Below are 18,461 nucleotides of genomic sequence, written 5' to 3' on the forward strand. Positions count from 1 at the left end.
ATCAAAACACTAGATAAAATAAGATTTGACCATACGTATTTGTATATCTCAAGATAGAGAAAAATGTGTTATGTGAATGTATTGTGAATTTAGTAAATCAAAAAGAATTCATTAAAAACCTATTACAAACAAGACGACTTACTAAAATAAAATTTACATGTTGCGATTTAGAAAAATTCACATATAAAATTAATAAATGTCTTATGTAATAACAATAACTATCTAGATTACATTACGCAAATCAAGATTCCATTTTCAATAGCCACAAAATTGTTAAAATATTTGGCATAAAGCTAACAAGAACTCGACAAAGCCTGTTTAATTACGTGATTTAAGCATTAGAACACTCTTAAAACATACATACACAAACGATAGAGAAATGTCAGAGATATTTTCTTGGCCAGAAAGCCACATGATCCTAAGGATTTTATTTTCTCCTAAGTTACTTTATACGTGCGTCATGATCACATTAAAAATAGTCTCATTTGTTTCTTCACCTAGAACAAAATAAGATGATTATAAAATGTTGATGAATCATTAATCGTTCATCAGAAAAAAATGAGGAAACAAATCAAAAGGGAGGGGTAAGTCTACCAGAGATCGAAAATATTTTTTTATAAATTCTTCATTATCAAGACCATATGGAATTTGTTTATAAGTAAATATAAAACCTAATGAAAAAGAATGGAGAATTCAAAGAGATACCCAAGATTTATAGAAATTTAGTATTTAAGAAAGATAGCATTTCAAATCACTGGTGAAATTATGCTGCTACCAATGTAGCAGCAGTTAACATGGATGGCATAGCAGCAATTAATAAAGCAAAGCAAACTCAAACAAAAGGTAAATGCCACCAACTAGGTCAAAAGGACACGACAAAAAGTAATTACAAGCTATAATACTTAACATGGGTGATCAATAATGTTTCAATTAAAAAAAAAGCAAAAAAAATTAAAAACCTCTTAAACTAGGATAATATCATTAATACAATGATGTGTGAAAAAATGAGATGGAAATGACCAACAAAATGAAATAAAAATGAACAAAATATATGAACAATCCAAGAACACAAAAGGAAATTTAAATTGGCATCAATACTTAATTAGGTGCTTAAAATCCCTCATAGAGAACTATACATTTAAAATATATTGAAATATACAAGACTTCACCTATTAGATTTGCAAAATTTAATTTTTTGATAACAAACTTGTTAGTGAGACTGTGGGGATACAGGTATTATAATACATTGCGGTGGAATGCAAATGGTAGAGCCCATAAGGAGCAGAAACTCGCAAAATTTAGCAAAATTATACTTGGATATTTACTATTTTACACTGTAACCCAATATTCTGGAATCTATATCATATGTAACCTTGAAAAATTATAAGGTGAGGTGTCGACAAGATTGTTAATATGACAATACCTATTACTAAGGGTTGGAAACACCCCAAATTTTCATTCATAAGGTTTGCATGAATAATTAGGGTGCATTTTTACAATCATGATTTCTAAACACTGAGTGTAAAATGTTATTGAAAAAACGAACAAACTGAAGACAATGAAGAGATGTACATGTTCACAGATGAGAAAATAAGTAGGGAAAATATATCAATTCTTCCAAATAAATCTATAAATTTTGTTTATATGTAAATAACAGTTGACATTTTTTACGCAATTTGATAAACTACTAATTCTATATTTCATACGGTTGAGTAAAGGCATAGAATGGACCAAACGGCTCTGGTTCTTCTCTGCAAATGGTGTTCATTTCCTACCATCTTCAGGTAGCTTCCTAATCTAGAATATTCTGAGGGCCTCCTAGATCACTTTCCTCTCTTAGAATGTCAGGCACTCGATAGCACGTCTTCTCCTCTTTCTTATCCTGGGATCATCTCCCAAGCCAGGGTGCAGCTGAATCAGCTCTTTCTCCAGCTCTCGGCACCATGCTTGGCATATGGTGGATACAAACAGAGAGAACAGAGGAGACAGAGCACAAGACTCTAGAGACAGGCGTGTTACAATGACATTTAGAAAGTGACACCTTCTCACTTTTGATCCTGTATTGGTTAGAAGTGAGTCACTAAGTCCAGTCCACACTGCAGGGCAGGGGATTACGTGAGGATGTGTGCAGCAGATGGTGGGGACCACTGGGAGCCCCTGAGGAGTCGCCAACCACACAGACAGAGATGTGGCACTTGAGTCCAAACCTAAATACACACGAAGCCATTGTGAGGTTTTATGGAGGAAAGCAGTATGTGAATGCATGAAATTCCAACTGTCGCATGGTGCAGACAGGGAAAACAGACCAAGAGCAAAAGTGACATTTTCAAGATTATATGACAGGAACCAGACCTGTCGTTAGTCGTATTCCATGCTACCTTCCACACCGTCGTGGATTTTATCTCTAGTCTTGTTTATTAGCTGCATGTGACACCGGCCATAGGTTTCAGAGATGTTTTCTCACACATGCCTGATGCCATCCCAAGGAAGAAGATGCTAGAAAGATCCCCACTGTGCAAAAGGGGAGACTGGGGAGGTCATGAGAGTGACAATGGCTTGTCCAGGGTCACATAAAGTGATAAGAAGCAGGAGCTGGGGATGAACCTACGTGTATCTCCTCCGAGCTGTGACGCTGGCTGCACCCAGGCCTTGCACAGGGGTGTGGTCAGGCAGTGTTGGTGGAAGTGTGGGCAATAGAGAGAGTTCATGGGGAAGGAGGGTCAGCAGACAGGTACCCAGAGGGGCATTTGCAGTCTTGAACACAGAGGAGGGGCTCAGGAAATGAGGTATCAGGAAGTGACTTCACTTCCTTGACGACAGACCCCAACAGAACTCGGAACTCGGTAACCTGGCACCCACATTCTATACACAGCCCCTTCCCCAGCTCACTTGGCCACAGGCAGAGTGAGATGTTGTGCTGTATCCCGAGGTCCCGGGGCCGTAGCCCCAGGAAGCCCTGTGCTGAGAGGCTTGTCCAATGCTTCCGGCGCTGGTTCAGCCCTTGCCCTCGACCCCTGTGGCCGTCTGGGAGGAGGTCCCCAAAGGTAATGTCAGGTGGCCCAGAGGAGGTTGGGCAAGGCCAGGCCAGCACTATGAGCCTCCCTGGGTGACTGCACCCCCTCCTCCTGAGTGTGTGGGGAACGGGGACATGGGACACCCTCCCAGGGCAGGGGCAGAGGGTGGGGGGTTTATAAACCTGCTGGTCCTGGTGTGTTCACACCTCAGGTCTGGCTGGAGGGTGAACGGGGACTGCCGGGGTGGCAACCACCACCCTGTCCATTAACCCTGGGCCCTCAGACTGTCTTCTCATGTCCTCCCTGGGGTCAAGACTGGCCTCCAGCCCCTGCCCTCCTTGGGGTTCACGGTAGTGTCACTGTGTATCTCTCCCCTGTCCTGTCCTAGAGTGAAGACACATCTTCATTGAGCTCAGATGCCACCCACGTGGTGTGGCCTCTCCCGGCACGCACCCTGAAGAAGCGGGTGGAGCACCTGGTGCCTGCTGTCTTGGGTGGTGACCAATCTTATGTCCACCTGTTTCTGTCAAGCTACAAGAACTTTGCCAGTCCCCGGCATGTGCTGCACCTGCTTTTCCTCAGGTGAGCACTCAGGCCCTGGATCACACAGTGCCACTAGGCCGCCTCCCAGCTGTGAGTCTTAGGACTGTCACCACACCCCTCTGAGCCTCAGTTTCCTCCTGTGTTCAGTGGGTGGTCACAGGAACAAGCTCCAGTGGGTCCCCCATGGAAAGTGCTGCTCCTGAGTCTAGCCCTGTGGAAGGTCTGCTGGAGGGGCCACGGTCGTCCTCATTCAGGATTCCTGACACCCCCACGAGGAAGTCTCTGTCACCTCCTCACTGACCTCGTTGACTTGGGCTTCACTGTTTTCACATTTTTACAGGAAATTTGAGATTCTATCTGTAGGCTTCTGCGTGAATTCAAAGCAGGGAGACCAGAGGCGGGCAGAGCGGCTTCAGGTGCACCCAGATATCTTGGGAGAAGTTGGTTGGGGTTCATTCCTTCAACAATCATACGTGAAGCCACACTATGTGCAGTCCCTTTCTGGGCACTGACCATAATCCAATGAACCGAGGAGACTGCATTCCCTGCCCTCCTGGGCTTCCATTCTAGTCAGAGGTGAGACAGTCACAGTAGACATGAGAAGCAGGTAGTGCCACCATGTGGTAGATTTGACACACTCCTGACCTCTTCTAGGTATGGAAACATGATTTCTGATTGTGACGGGGATGGGGAATCCCTGGAGCAGCTAAAATGGTAAGTGGAGTTTAGGTGCAGAAGGAGGGGCTCCCATCTCCACACAACTGCCTGTGGTCTGCGGGGGCGTGTTGGTGGGGGGCTGGCAGAACTCTGGCTCTCACACATCTTATGATTCCTGCTACAGGGCTGAGGTCTCAAGGCTTTCCCTGCAGGGAAAGGAGTCAGGACGGCTGGGGATGTGGTCCCAGGCACCGTAGGGTGTGCGAGAGGTTGGAGAGCAGAGTGAGCCCAGAGAGAATCCATCCCCTCGCCCTCCCACCCAGCCCTGCCCACACCCCCAGAGCCCGTGCTGAGCCAGAGCAGGAGGTGTGCAGAGCATCCCGCTCACACTCGGGGCTGGAGCCACCATGGGGATGCTCAGCTGGTGCTGAGGGTGCAGAGTGTGGTCAGGGCCAAGAGATTGCTGTCACTGGAAAAAGGATATGCAGATTTTCATGCAGACACTTGGGCAGTACATTCACGTGTGAGGTCAAGTTTGAGCTTTTCCAAGGGCCCTGGGTAGGCCAGGGGAGCAGCGCCTCCCTCTGTTTCCTCATTTATCAGATATTGCTGGACACCTCCTGTGTGCCAGTGAGTAATGCCCAGAGCAGACAGCACCCTCCTGGGGTGGACAGGTCATTCCAGCAGGGATGGGGGCAGTGACACAGACAGAGGAGTTTGTCAGGTTTCCCTGAAGAAGGGAAACGTGGTCACATCAGTGGTTGAAGGCTCCTCCCATGGAGGCTTTTGCCAGCCCCTCCTTGGCTGCCAGGCCCATCTTGTGCCAGAACTGCCATACTGGGGGTGGACATTGGATGGGCTGGTCTATGGACAGGCACGGGCAGAGGGTACAAGACTGCAGCTCACTCAGGGGAGCCTTGGGAGGGCAGCATACAGGGATAGGCCAGGCTTCTGATGCTGTTGCCCACCTGTCTCCCACAGTGCCATGTCCTCTGTCTTAAAGATCTGGCTGGAATTCTATTCCACCGATTTCCACGAGCCTCCTGAATTTCATTCTTTGAAGTTTCTTTCGGCCTATGTACATATCAGTATGCGAGGTTCAGAGGTGGAGCGTAAGGCTGATCTTCTTCTGGCGCAGCTGGAGAAGCTGGAGCACCTGGAGCCTAGTGAGGCGGAGACTGAGGGTGAGGAGGAAGAGGGTGGGTGCCTGTGCGGTTTTGGGGAGGGGCCTGGGCTGGGCCACACAGAGCAGAGTTTCCAGAAGCAGGCTGGGGACAGGGGCACTGAGTACTCAGAACAATCATACAGTGTTCTGCAGTGTGGGGAGACTTCCTGAGGCTGGGCCTCTGGACTTGGGCTTCTGGAAAGACAGTGTCATTGGATGAGACATAGAAACTCACATTGATATTTTCAATTGTTGTCTATCCAGTTCCAGCTTCTGCCCAGGCTGAACAACTGTCCCAAGATCTGCTGCCATGTTCGGCTCGAGTTCCAGCTCCAGCTCCACCTCCACTGCCAGAGGCAGAGCGAGAGCAAGATCCAGAGCCCAAGCCAGAGCAAGAAGTAGAGCAGGAGCAAGATCCAGAGCAAGAGGTAGAGCAGGAGCAAGATCCAGAGCAAGTGGTAGATCAGACGCAAGATCCAGAGCAGGAGCAACAGAAAGATCAAGAGAAAGATCAGGAGAAAGAGCAAGAGAAAGAGCAGGAGAAAGATCAAGATCCAGAGGTAGAGCTAGAGCAACCTGACATAACCGTTCCTGAATCATCAGAAGAATTAGAAGAAACACCAGCACCCAGGGGAGCCCTGGCACCAGAGCTCCCACAAACACCCTCACCAATCCCCACTCCAGATCTGTTCTTGCCCTTCCTTGACGCTGTGCTTCTCCTCATTTTTGTCTCTGTCCTGCATCTCCTCAAATTTTTTCATCTTTTATTTTCAATAATATCCCTTGTATAAATTAAAGTGTTTTTAATATTTTCAAAATTACCATTCAGTGGCATCAAGTACATTTTTAATATGGGGCAACCCTTACCACCATCTAGTGGTCGAACAGCTTCATCAACTCTCTAGCCATTAAGCTGTCAATCCCCATCCCGCCTCTCCCTGTCCCTGACTACCACTCCATTTTCTGTGTGTGTGAATTTACCTATCGTGGATTGTTCCTATCAGTACGGTTATATGTTATGTGGCCTTTTGTATCTGGCCGCATAATATGAGAAAGATCTGATTAATTTTCATTTTATGTTTTTAGTAAGAGGAAAATTACAGAAAAATCAAAGACTCTATGTAGAGACACAAAGCCCTGATAGTTATTATTGCCATAATCTTGAAATAGGAACTACTGTTGAATGACCAGAGAGCCAGAAGCCACTGAGGAAAATGCTGACTTTTCCTGGTCCGAACAAAAACCAGAATAATGTCAAAAGGTGAAAAGACAAACCCCAGACTGGAAAATTCTTCATGGGCAGAGAAAGGGTAGTATGCATCCTAGTTGTACAAAGAGTTCTCATTTATCCATAGGGACAAAGGACATATTCCTGCAGTTCCACAGGGAAGCAATTCACATGGCCAGTAAATGTCAGACATCCGCGGCCTCCCTAATGATTATGCACCGAAATTTACTCACTATTCAGATAGCATTTGCCCCATCAGATGGGCAGGTCTGTATGTCTGGTGACCACCAGCTCTTGTGAGAATGAAGGAAGAAGAAGTCCCAGCAGATGCCCCAGGAGATGTGTCCATTGATACCCCTGTCGCAGGAGCCACTCAGCAGCTCCTACCAAAATGCCCACGTGTGTCCATGTGCCGGGCAGCAGTGATGCTAGGAAGTTACGCCACATATATATGTATTCTCCCTATGTTAATCAATAGATTCAATAAAGCTAAACTTGAAAAATTCCAAAGAGTGATGTTTACGGGACTTGTCAAATAACCTCAAAGTTAATATGAAAAAATTTATGTGCAAAAATGGCCCCCAAAATGTTCAAGACATAAGAAGAACAATAATAATAAAAATTAAAGAGGTAATTTGCTCCGTCCAATAAAATGTATTGCAAAGGAACATACTTGAAAGTGCATGAGATTGGCAAAGAATAAGCGAATAGTTCAGGGGAATAAAAGTTTGAATTTTGAAACAGATTCTGGTATATGTGGAAAGGATTCAGATTACTTAGGGGAAAGCACTTCATCATTACAGGGATTGAAATATTATTTATTTGGAAATTAAATCCAGTTATGCTTTTGCTAGGTACCGTTCACAAAAATAAATCTGAAATGAATTACTAACTTCCATATTTTGCAAAAGTATTAAGCATTAGAAGAAAGAAAAACACATAATAATTTCCACAGAAGCCAAAACTACTTTTGAGAAAATGTAAGACTCATAAATATCAAAACACTAGATAAAATAAGATTTGACCATACGTATTTGTATATCTCAAGATAGAGAAAAATGTGTTATGTGAATGTATTGTGAATTTAGTAAATCAAAAAGAATTCATTAAAAACCTATTACAAACAAGACGACTTACTAAAATAAAATTTACATGTTGCGATTTAGAAAAATTCACATATAAAATTAATAAATGTCTTATGTAATAACAATAACTATCTAGATTACATTACGCAAATCAAGATTCCATTTTCAATAGCCACAAAATTGTTAAAATATTTGGCATAAAGCTAACAAGAACTCGACAAAGCCTGTTTAATTACGTGATTTAAGCATTAGAACACTCTTAAAACATACATACACAAACGATAGAGAAATGTCAGAGATATTTTCTTGGCCAGAAAGCCACATGATCCTAAGGATTTTATTTTCTCCTAAGTTACTTTATACGTGCGTCATGATCACATTAAAAATAGTCTCATTTGTTTCTTCACCTAGAACAAAATAAGATGATTATAAAATGTTGATGAAACATTAATCGTTCATCAGAAAAAAATGAGGAAACAAATCAAAAGGGAGGGGTAAGTCTACCAGAGATCGAAAATATTTTTTTATAAATTCTTCATTATCAAGACCATATGGAATTTGTTTATAAGTAAATATAAAACCTAATGAAAAAGAATGGAGAATTCAAAGAGATACCCAAGATTTATAGAAATTTAGTATTTAAGAAAGATAGCATTTCAAATCACTGGTGAAATTATGCTGCTACCAATGTAGCAGCAGTTAACATGGATGGCATAGCAGCAATTAATAAAGCAAAGCAAACTCAAACAAAAGGTAAATGCCACCAACTAGGTCAAAAGGACACGACAAAAAGTAATTACAAGCTATAATACTTAACATGGGTGATCAATAATGTTTCAATTAAAAAAAAAGCAAAAAAAATTAAAAACCTCTTAAACTAGGATAATATCATTAATACAATGATGTGTGAAAAAATGAGATGGAAATGACCAACAAAATGAAATAAAAATGAACAAAATATATGAACAATCCAAGAACACAAAAGGAAATTTAAATTGGCATCAATACTTAATTAGGTGCTTAAAATCCCTCATAGAGAACTATACATTTAAAATATATTGAAATATACAAGACTTCACCTATTAGATTTGCAAAATTTAATTTTTTGATAACAAACTTGTTAGTGAGACTGTGGGGATACAGGTATTATAATACATTGCGGTGGAATGCAAATGGTAGAGCCCATAAGGAGCAGAAACTCGCAAAATTTAGCAAAATTATACTTGGATATTTACTATTTTACACTGTAACCCAATATTCTGGAATCTATATCATATGTAACCTTGAAAAATTATAAGGTGAGGTGTCGACAAGATTGTTAATATGACAATACCTATTACTAAGGGTTGGAAACACCCCAAATTTTCATTCATAAGGTTTGCATGAATAATTAGGGTGCATTTTTACAATCATGATTTCTAAACACTGAGTGTAAAATGTTATTGAAAAAACGAACAAACTGAAGACAATGAAGAGATGTACATGTTCACAGATGAGAAAATAAGTAGGGAAAATATATCAATTCTTCCAAATAAATCTATAAATTTTGTTTATATGTAAATAACAGTTGACATTTTTTACGCAATTTGATAAACTACTAATTCTATATTTCATACGGTTGAGTAAAGGCATAGAATGGACCAAACGGCTCTGGTTCTTCTCTGCAAATGGTGTTCATTTCCTACCATCTTCAGGTAGCTTCCTAATCTAGAATATTCTGAGGGCCTCCTAGATCACTTTCCTCTCTTAGAATGTCAGGCACTCGATAGCACGTCTTCTCCTCTTTCTTATCCTGGGATCATCTCCCAAGCCAGGGTGCAGCTGAATCAGCTCTTTCTCCAGCTCTCGGCACCATGCTTGGCATATGGTGGATACAAACAGAGAGAACAGAGGAGACAGAGCACAAGACTCTAGAGACAGGCGTGTTACAATGACATTTAGAAAGTGACACCTTCTCACTTTTGATCCTGTATTGGTTAGAAGTGAGTCACTAAGTCCAGTCCACACTGCAGGGCAGGGGATTACGTGAGGATGTGTGCAGCAGATGGTGGGGACCACTGGGAGCCCCTGAGGAGTCGCCAACCACACAGACAGAGATGTGGCACTTGAGTCCAAACCTAAATACACACGAAGCCATTGTGAGGTTTTATGGAGGAAAGCAGTATGTGAATGCATGAAATTCCAACTGTCGCATGGTGCAGACAGGGAAAACAGACCAAGAGCAAAAGTGACATTTTCAAGATTATATGACAGGAACCAGACCTGTCGTTAGTCGTATTCCATGCTACCTTCCACACCGTCGTGGATTTTATCTCTAGTCTTGTTTATTAGCTGCATGTGACACCGGCCATAGGTTTCAGAGATGTTTTCTCACACATGCCTGATGCCATCCCAAGGAAGAAGATGCTAGAAAGATCCCCACTGTGCAAAAGGGGAGACTGGGGAGGTCATGAGAGTGACAATGGCTTGTCCAGGGTCACATAAAGTGATAAGAAGCAGGAGCTGGGGATGAACCTACGTGTATCTCCTCCGAGCTGTGACGCTGGCTGCACCCAGGCCTTGCACAGGGGTGTGGTCAGGCAGTGTTGGTGGAAGTGTGGGCAATAGAGAGAGTTCATGGGGAAGGAGGGTCAGCAGACAGGTACCCAGAGGGGCATTTGCAGTCTTGAACACAGAGGAGGGGCTCAGGAAATGAGGTATCAGGAAGTGACTTCACTTCCTTGACGACAGACCCCAACAGAACTCGGAACTCGGTAACCTGGCACCCACATTCTATACACAGCCCCTTCCCCAGCTCACTTGGCCACAGGCAGAGTGAGATGTTGTGCTGTATCCCGAGGTCCCGGGGCCGTAGCCCCAGGAAGCCCTGTGCTGAGAGGCTTGTCCAATGCTTCCGGCGCTGGTTCAGCCCTCGCCCTCGACCCCTGTGGCCGTCTGGGAGGAGGTCCCCAAAGGTAATGTCAGGTGGCCCAGAGGAGGTTGGGCAAGGCCAGGCCAGCACTATGAGCCTCCCTGGGTGACTGCACCCCCTCCTCCTGAGTGTGTGGGGAACGGGGACATGGGACACCCTCCCAGGGCAGGGGCAGAGGGTGGGGGGTTTATAAACCTGCTGGTCCTGGTGTGTTCACACCTCAGGTCTGGCTGGAGGGTGAACGGGGACTGCCGGGGTGGCAACCACCACCCTGTCCATTAACCCTGGGCCCTCAGACTGTCTTCTCATGTCCTCCCTGGGGTCAAGACTGGCCTCCAGCCCCTGCCCTCCTTGGGGTTCACGGTAGTGTCACTGTGTATCTCTCCCCTGTCCTGTCCTAGAGTGAAGACACATCTTCATTGAGCTCAGATGCCACCCACATGGTGTGGCCTCTCCCGGCACGCACCCTGAAGAAGCGGGTGGAGCACCTGGTGCCTGCTGTCTTGGGTGGTGACCAATCTTATGTCCACCTGTTTCTGTCAAGCTACAAGAACTTTGCCAGTCCCCGGCATGTGCTGCACCTGCTTTTCCTCAGGTGAGCACTCAGGCCCTGGATCACACAGTGCCACTAGGCCGCCTCCCAGCTGTGAGTCTTAGGACTGTCACCACACCCCTCTGAGCCTCAGTTTCCTCCTGTGTTCAGTGGGTGGTCACAGGAACAAGCTCCAGTGGGTCCCCCATGGAAAGTGCTGCTCCTGAGTCCAGCCCTGTGGAAGGTCTGCTGGAGGGGCCACGGTCGTCCTCATTCAGGATTCCTGACACCCCCACGAGGAAGTCTCTGTCACCTCCTCACTGACCTCGTTGACTTGGGCTTCACTGTTTTCACATTTTTACAGGAAATTTGAGATTCTATCTGTAGGCTTCTGCGTGAATTCAAAGCAGGGAGACCAGAGGCGGGCAGAGCGGCTTCAGGTGCACCCAGATATCTTGGGAGAAGTTGGTTGGGGTTCATTCCTTCAACAATCATACGTGAAGCCACACTATGTGCAGTCCCTTTCTGGGCACTGACCATAATCCAATGAACCGAGGAGACTGCATTCCCTGCCCTCCTGGGCTTCCATTCTAGTCAGAGGTGAGACAGTCACAGTAGACATGAGAAGCAGGTAGTGCCACCATGTGGTAGATTTGACACACTCCTGACCTCTTCTAGGTATGGAAACATGATTTCTGATTGTGACGGGGATGGGGAATCCCTGGAGCAGCTAAAATGGTAAGTGGAGTTTAGGTGCAGAAGGAGGGGCTCCCATCTCCACACAACTGCCTGTGGTCTGCGGGGGCGTGTTGGTGGGGGGCTGGCAGAACTCTGGCTCTCACACATCTTATGATTCCTGCTACAGGGCTGAGGTCTCAAGGCTTTCCCTGCAGGGAAAGGAGTCAGGACGGCTGGGGATGTGGTCCCAGGCACCGTAGGGTGTGCGAGAGGTTGGAGAGCAGAGTGAGCCCAGAGAGAATCCATCCCCTCGCCCTCCCACCCAGCCCTGCCCACACCCCCAGAGCCCGTGCTGAGCCAGAGCAGGAGGTGTGCAGAGCATCCCGCTCACACTCGGGGCTGGAGCCACCATGGGGATGCTCAGCTGGTGCTGAGGGTGCAGAGTGTGGTCAGGGCCAAGAGATTGCTGTCACTGGAAAAAGGATATGCAGATTTTCATGCAGACACTTGGGCAGTACATTCACGTGTGAGGTCAAGTTTGAGCTTTTCCAAGGGCCCTGGGTAGGCCAGGGGAGCAGCGCCTCCCTCTGTTTCCTCATTTATCAGATATTGCTGGACACCTCCTGTGTGCCAGTGAGTAATGCCCAGAGCAGACAGCACCCTCCTGGGGTGGACAGGTCATTCCAGCAGGGATGGGGGCAGTGACACAGACAGAGGAGTTTGTCAGGTTTCCCTGAAGAAGGGAAACGTGGTCACATCAGTGGTTGAAGGCTCCTCCCATGGAGGCTTTTGCCAGCCCCTCCTTGGCTGCCAGGCCCATCTTGTGCCAGAACTGCCATACTGGGGGTGGACATTGGATGGGCTGGTCTATGGACAGGCACGGGCAGAGGGTACAAGACTGCAGCTCACTCAGGGGAGCCTTGGGAGGGCAGCATACAGGGATAGGCCAGGCTTCTGATGCTGTTGCCCACCTGTCTCCCACAGTGCCATGTCCTCTGTCTTAAAGATCTGGCTGGAATTCTATTCCACCGATTTCCACGAGCCTCCTGAATTTCATTCTTTGAAGTTTCTTTCGGCCTATGTACATATCAGTATGCGAGGTTCAGAGGTGGAGCGTAAGGCTGATCTTCTTCTGGCGCAGCTGGAGAAGCTGGAGCACCTGGAGCCTAGTGAGGCGGAGACTGAGGGTGAGGAGGAAGAGGGTGGGTGCCTGTGCGGTTTTGGGGAGGGGCCTGGGCTGGGCCACACAGAGCAGAGTTTCCAGAAGCAGGCTGGGGACAGGGGCACTGAGTACTCAGAACAATCATACAGTGTTCTGCAGTGTGGGGAGACTTCCTGAGGCTGGGCCTCTGGACTTGGGCTTCTGGAAAGACAGTGTCATTGGATGAGACATAGAAACTCACATTGATATTTTCAATTGTTGTCTATCCAGTTCCAGCTTCTGCCCAGGCTGAACAACTGTCCCAAGATCTGCTGCCATGTTCGGCTCGAGTTCCAGCTCCAGCTCCACCTCCACTGCCAGAGGCAGAGCGAGAGCAAGATCCAGAGCCCAAGCCAGAGCAAGAAGTAGAGCAGGAGCAAGATCCAGAGCAAGAGGTAGAGCAGGAGCAAGATCCAGAGCAAGTGGTAGATCAGACGCAAGATCCAGAGCAGGAGCAACAGAAAGATCAAGAGAAAGATCAGGAGAAAGAGCAAGAGAAAGAGCAGGAGAAAGATCAAGATCCAGAGGTAGAGCTAGAGCAACCTGACATAACCGTTCCTGAATCATCAGAAGAATTAGAAGAAACACCAGCACCCAGGGGAGCCCTGGCACCAGAGCTCCCACAAACACCCTCACCAATCCCCACTCCAGATCTGTTCTTGCCCTTCCTTGACGCTGTGCTTCTCCTCATTTTTGTCTCTGTCCTGCATCTCCTCAAATTTTTTCATCTTTTATTTTCAATAATATCCCTTGTATAAATTAAAGTGTTTTTAATATTTTCAAAATTACCATTCAGTGGCATCAAGTACATTTTTAATATGGGGCAACCCTTACCACCATCTAGTGGTCGAACAGCTTCATCAACTCTCTAGCCATTAAGCTGTCAATCCCCATCCCGCCTCTCCCTGTCCCTGACTACCACTCCATTTTCTGTGTGTGTGAATTTACCTATCGTGGATTGTTCCTATCAGTACGGTTATATGTTATGTGGCCTTTTGTATCTGGCCGCATAATATGAGAAAGATCTGATTAATTTTCATTTTATGTTTTTAGTAAGAGGAAAATTACAGAAAAATCAAAGACTCTATGTAGAGACACAAAGCCCTGATAGTTATTATTGCCATAATCTTGAAATAGGAACTACTGTTGAATGACCAGAGAGCCAGAAGCCACTGAGGAAAATGCTGACTTTTCCTGGTCCGAACAAAAACCAGAATAATGTCAAAAGGTGAAAAGACAAACCCCAGACTGGAAAATTCTTCATGGGCAGAGAAAGGGTAGTATGCATCCTAGTTGTACAAAGAGTTCTCATTTATCCATAGGGACAAAGGACATATTCCTGCGGTTCCACAGGGAAGCAATTCACATGGCCAGTAAATGTCAGACATCCGCGGCCTCCCTAATGATTATGCACCGAAATTTACTCACTATTCAGATAGCATTTGCCCCATCAGATGGGCAGGTCTGTATGTCTGGTGACCACCAGCTCTTGTGAGAATGAAGGAAGAAGAAGTCCCAGCAGATGCCCCAGGAGATGTGTCCATTGATACCCCTGTCGCAGGAGCCACTCAGCAGCTCCTACCAAAATGCCCACGTGTGTCCATGTGCCGGGCAGCAGTGATGCTAGGAAGTTACGCCACATATATATGTATTCTCCCTATGTTAATCAATAGATTCAATAAAGCTAAACTTGAAAAATTCCAAAGAGTGATGTTTACGGGACTTGTCAAATAACCTCAAAGTTAATATGAAAAAATTTATGTGCAAAAATGGCCCCCAAAATGTTCAAGACATAAGAAGAACAATAATAATAAAAATTAAAGAGGTAATTTGCTCCGTCCAATAAAATGTATTGCAAAGGAACATACTTGAAAGTGCATGAGATTGGCAAAGAATAAGCGAATAGTTCAGGGGAATAAAAGTTTGAATTTTGAAACAGATTCTGGTATATGTGGAAAGGATTCAGATTACTTAGGGGAAAGCACTTCATCATTACAGGGATTGAAATATTATTTATTTGGAAATTAAATCCAGTTATGCTTTTGCTAGGTACCGTTCACAAAAATAAATCTGAAATGAATTACTAACTTCCATATTTTGCAAAAGTATTAAGCATTAGAAGAAAGAAAAACACATAATAATTTCCACAGAAGCCAAAACTACTTTTGAGAAAATGTAAGACTCATAAATATCAAAACACTAGATAAAATAAGATTTGACCATACGTATTTGTATATCTCAAGATAGAGAAAAATGTGTTATGTGAATGTATTGTGAATTTAGTAAATCAAAAAGAATTCATTAAAAACCTATTACAAACAAGACGACTTACTAAAATAAAATTTACATGTTGCGATTTAGAAAAATTCACATATAAAATTAATAAATGTCTTATGTAATAACAATAACTATCTAGATTACATTACGCAAATCAAGATTCCATTTTCAATAGCCACAAAATTGTTAAAATATTTGGCATAAAGCTAACAAGAACTCGACAAAGCCTGTTTAATTACGTGATTTAAGCATTAGAACACTCTTAAAACATACATACACAAACGATAGAGAAATGTCAGAGATATTTTCTTGGCCAGAAAGCCACATGATCCTAAGGATTTTATTTTCTCCTAAGTTACTTTATACGTGCGTCATGATCACATTAAAAATAGTCTCATTTGTTTCTTCACCTAGAACTAAATAAGATGATTATAAAATGTTGATGAAACATTAATCGTTCATCAGAAAAAAATGAGGAAACAAATCAAAAGGGAGGGGTAAGTCTACCAGAGATCGAAAATATTTTTTTATAAATTCTTCATTATCAAGACCATATGGAATTTGTTTATAAGTAAATATAAAACCTAATGAAAAAGAATGGAGAATTCAAAGAGATACCCAAGATTTATAGAAATTTAGTATTTAAGAAAGATAGCATTTCAAATCACTGGTGAAATTATGCTGCTAGTAATGTAGCAGCAGTTAACATGGATGACATAGCAGCAATTAATAAAAGCAAAGCAAACACAAACAAAAGGTTAATGCCGCCAAATAGGTCAAAAGGACACGACAGAAAGTAATTACAAGCTCTAATACTTAAAATGGGTGATCAATAATGTTTCAATTAAAAAAAAAGCAAAAAAAATTAAAAACCTCTTAAACTAGGATAATATCATTAATACAATGATGTGTGAAAAAATGAGATGGAAATGACCAACAAAATGAAATAAAAATGAACAAAATATATGAACAATCTAAGAACACAAAAGGAAATTTAAATTGGCATCAATACTTAATTAGGTGCTTAAAATCCCTCATAGAGAACTATACATTTAAAATATATTGAAATATACAAGACTTCACCTATTAGATTTGCAAAATTTAATTTTTTGATAACAAACTTGTTAGTGAGACTGTGGGGATACAGGTATTATAATACATTGTGGTGGAATGCAAATGGTAGAGCCCATAAGGAGCAGAAACTCGCAAAATTTAGCAAAATTATACTTGGATATTTACTATTTTACACTGTAACCCAATATTCTGGAATCTATATCATATGTAACCTTGAAAAATTATAAGGTGAGGTGTCGACAAGATTGTTAATATGACAATACCTATTACTAAGGGTTGGAAACACCCCAAATTTTCAGTCATAAGGTTTGCATGAATAATTAGGGTGCATTTTTACAATCATGATTTCTAAACACTGAGTGTAAAATGTTATTGAAAAAACGAACAAACTGAAGACAATGAAGAGATGTACATGTTCACAGATGAGAAAATAAGTAGGGAAAATATATCAATTCTTCCAAATAAATCTATAAATTTTGTTTATATGTAAATAACAGTTGACATTTTTTACGCAATTTGATAAACTACTAATTCTATATTTCATACGGTTGAGTAAAGGCATAGAATGGACCAAACGGCTCTGGTTCTTCTCTGCAAATGGTGTTCATTTCCTACCATCTTCAGGTAGCTTCCTAATCTAGAATATTCTGAGGGCCTCCTAGATCACTTTCCTCTCTTAGAATGTCAGGCACTCGATAGCACGTCTTCTCCTCTTTCTTATCCTGGGATCATCTCCCAAGCCAGGGTGCAGCTGAATCAGCTCTTTCTCCAGCTCTCGGCACCATGCTTGGCATATGGTGGATACAAACAGAGAGAACAGAGGAGACAGAGCACAAGACTCTAGAGACAGGCGTGTTACAATGACATTTAGAAAGTGACACCTTCTCACTTTTGATCCTGTATTGGTTAGAAGTGAGTCACTAAGTCCAGTCCACACTGCAGGGCAGGGGATTACGTGAGGATGTGTGCAGCAGATGGTGGGGACCACTGGGAGCCCCTGAGGAGTCGCCAACCACACAGACAGAGATGTGGCACTTGAGTCCAAACCTAAATACACACGAAGCCATTGTGAGGTTTTATGGAGGAAAGCAGTATGTGAATGCATGAAATTCCAACTGTCGCATGGTGCAGACAGGGAAAACAGACCAAGAGCAAAAGTGACATTTTCAAGATTATATGACAGGAACCAGACCTGTCGTTAGTCGTATTCCATGCTACCTTCCACACCGTCGTGGATTTTATCTCTAGTCTTGTTTATTAGCTGCATGTGACACCGGCCATAGGTTTCAGAGATGTTTTCTCACACATGCCTGATGCCATCCCTAGGAAGAAGATGCTAGAAAGATCCCCACTGTGCAAAAGGGGAGACTGGGGAGGTCATGAGAGTGACAATGGCTTGTCCAGGGTCACATAAAGTGATAAGAAGCAGGAGCTGGGGATGAACCTACGTGTATCTCCTCCGAGCTGTGACGCTGGCTGCACCCAGGCCTTGCACAGGGGTGTGGTCAGGCAGTGTTGGTGGAAGTGTGGGCAATAGAGAGAGTTCATGGGGAAGGAGGGTCAGCAGACAGGTACCCAGAGGGGCATTTGCAGTCTTGAACACAGAGGAGGGGCTCAGGAAATGAGGTATCAGGAAGTGACTTCACTTCCTTGACGACAGACCCCAACAGAACTCGGAACTCGGTAACCTGGCACCCACATTCTATACACAGCCCCTTCCCCAGCTCACTTGGCCACAGGCAGAGTGAGATGTTGTGCTGTATCCCGAGGTCCCGGGGCCGTAGCCCCAGGAAGCCCTGTGCTGAGAGGCTTGTCCAATGCTTCCGGCGCTGGTTCAGCCCTCGCCCTCGACCCCTGTGGCCGTCTGGGAGGAGGTCCCCAAAGGTAATGTCAGGTGGCCCAGAGGAGGTTGGGCAAGGCCAGGCCAGCACTATGAGCCTCCCTGGGTGACTGCACCCCCTCCTCCTGAGTGTGTGGGGAACGGGGACATGGGACACCCTCCCAGGGCAGGGGCAGAGGGTGGGGGGTTTATAAACCTGCTGGTCCTGGTGTGTTCACACCTCAGGTCTGGCTGGAGGGTGAACGGGGACTGCCGG

The sequence above is a fragment of the Cynocephalus volans genome, chromosome 17 (genome assembly GCF_027409185.1).
Source record: "Cynocephalus volans isolate mCynVol1 chromosome 17, mCynVol1.pri, whole genome shotgun sequence".
NCBI classification, from domain to species: Eukaryota; Metazoa; Chordata; class Mammalia; order Dermoptera; family Cynocephalidae; genus Cynocephalus; species Cynocephalus volans.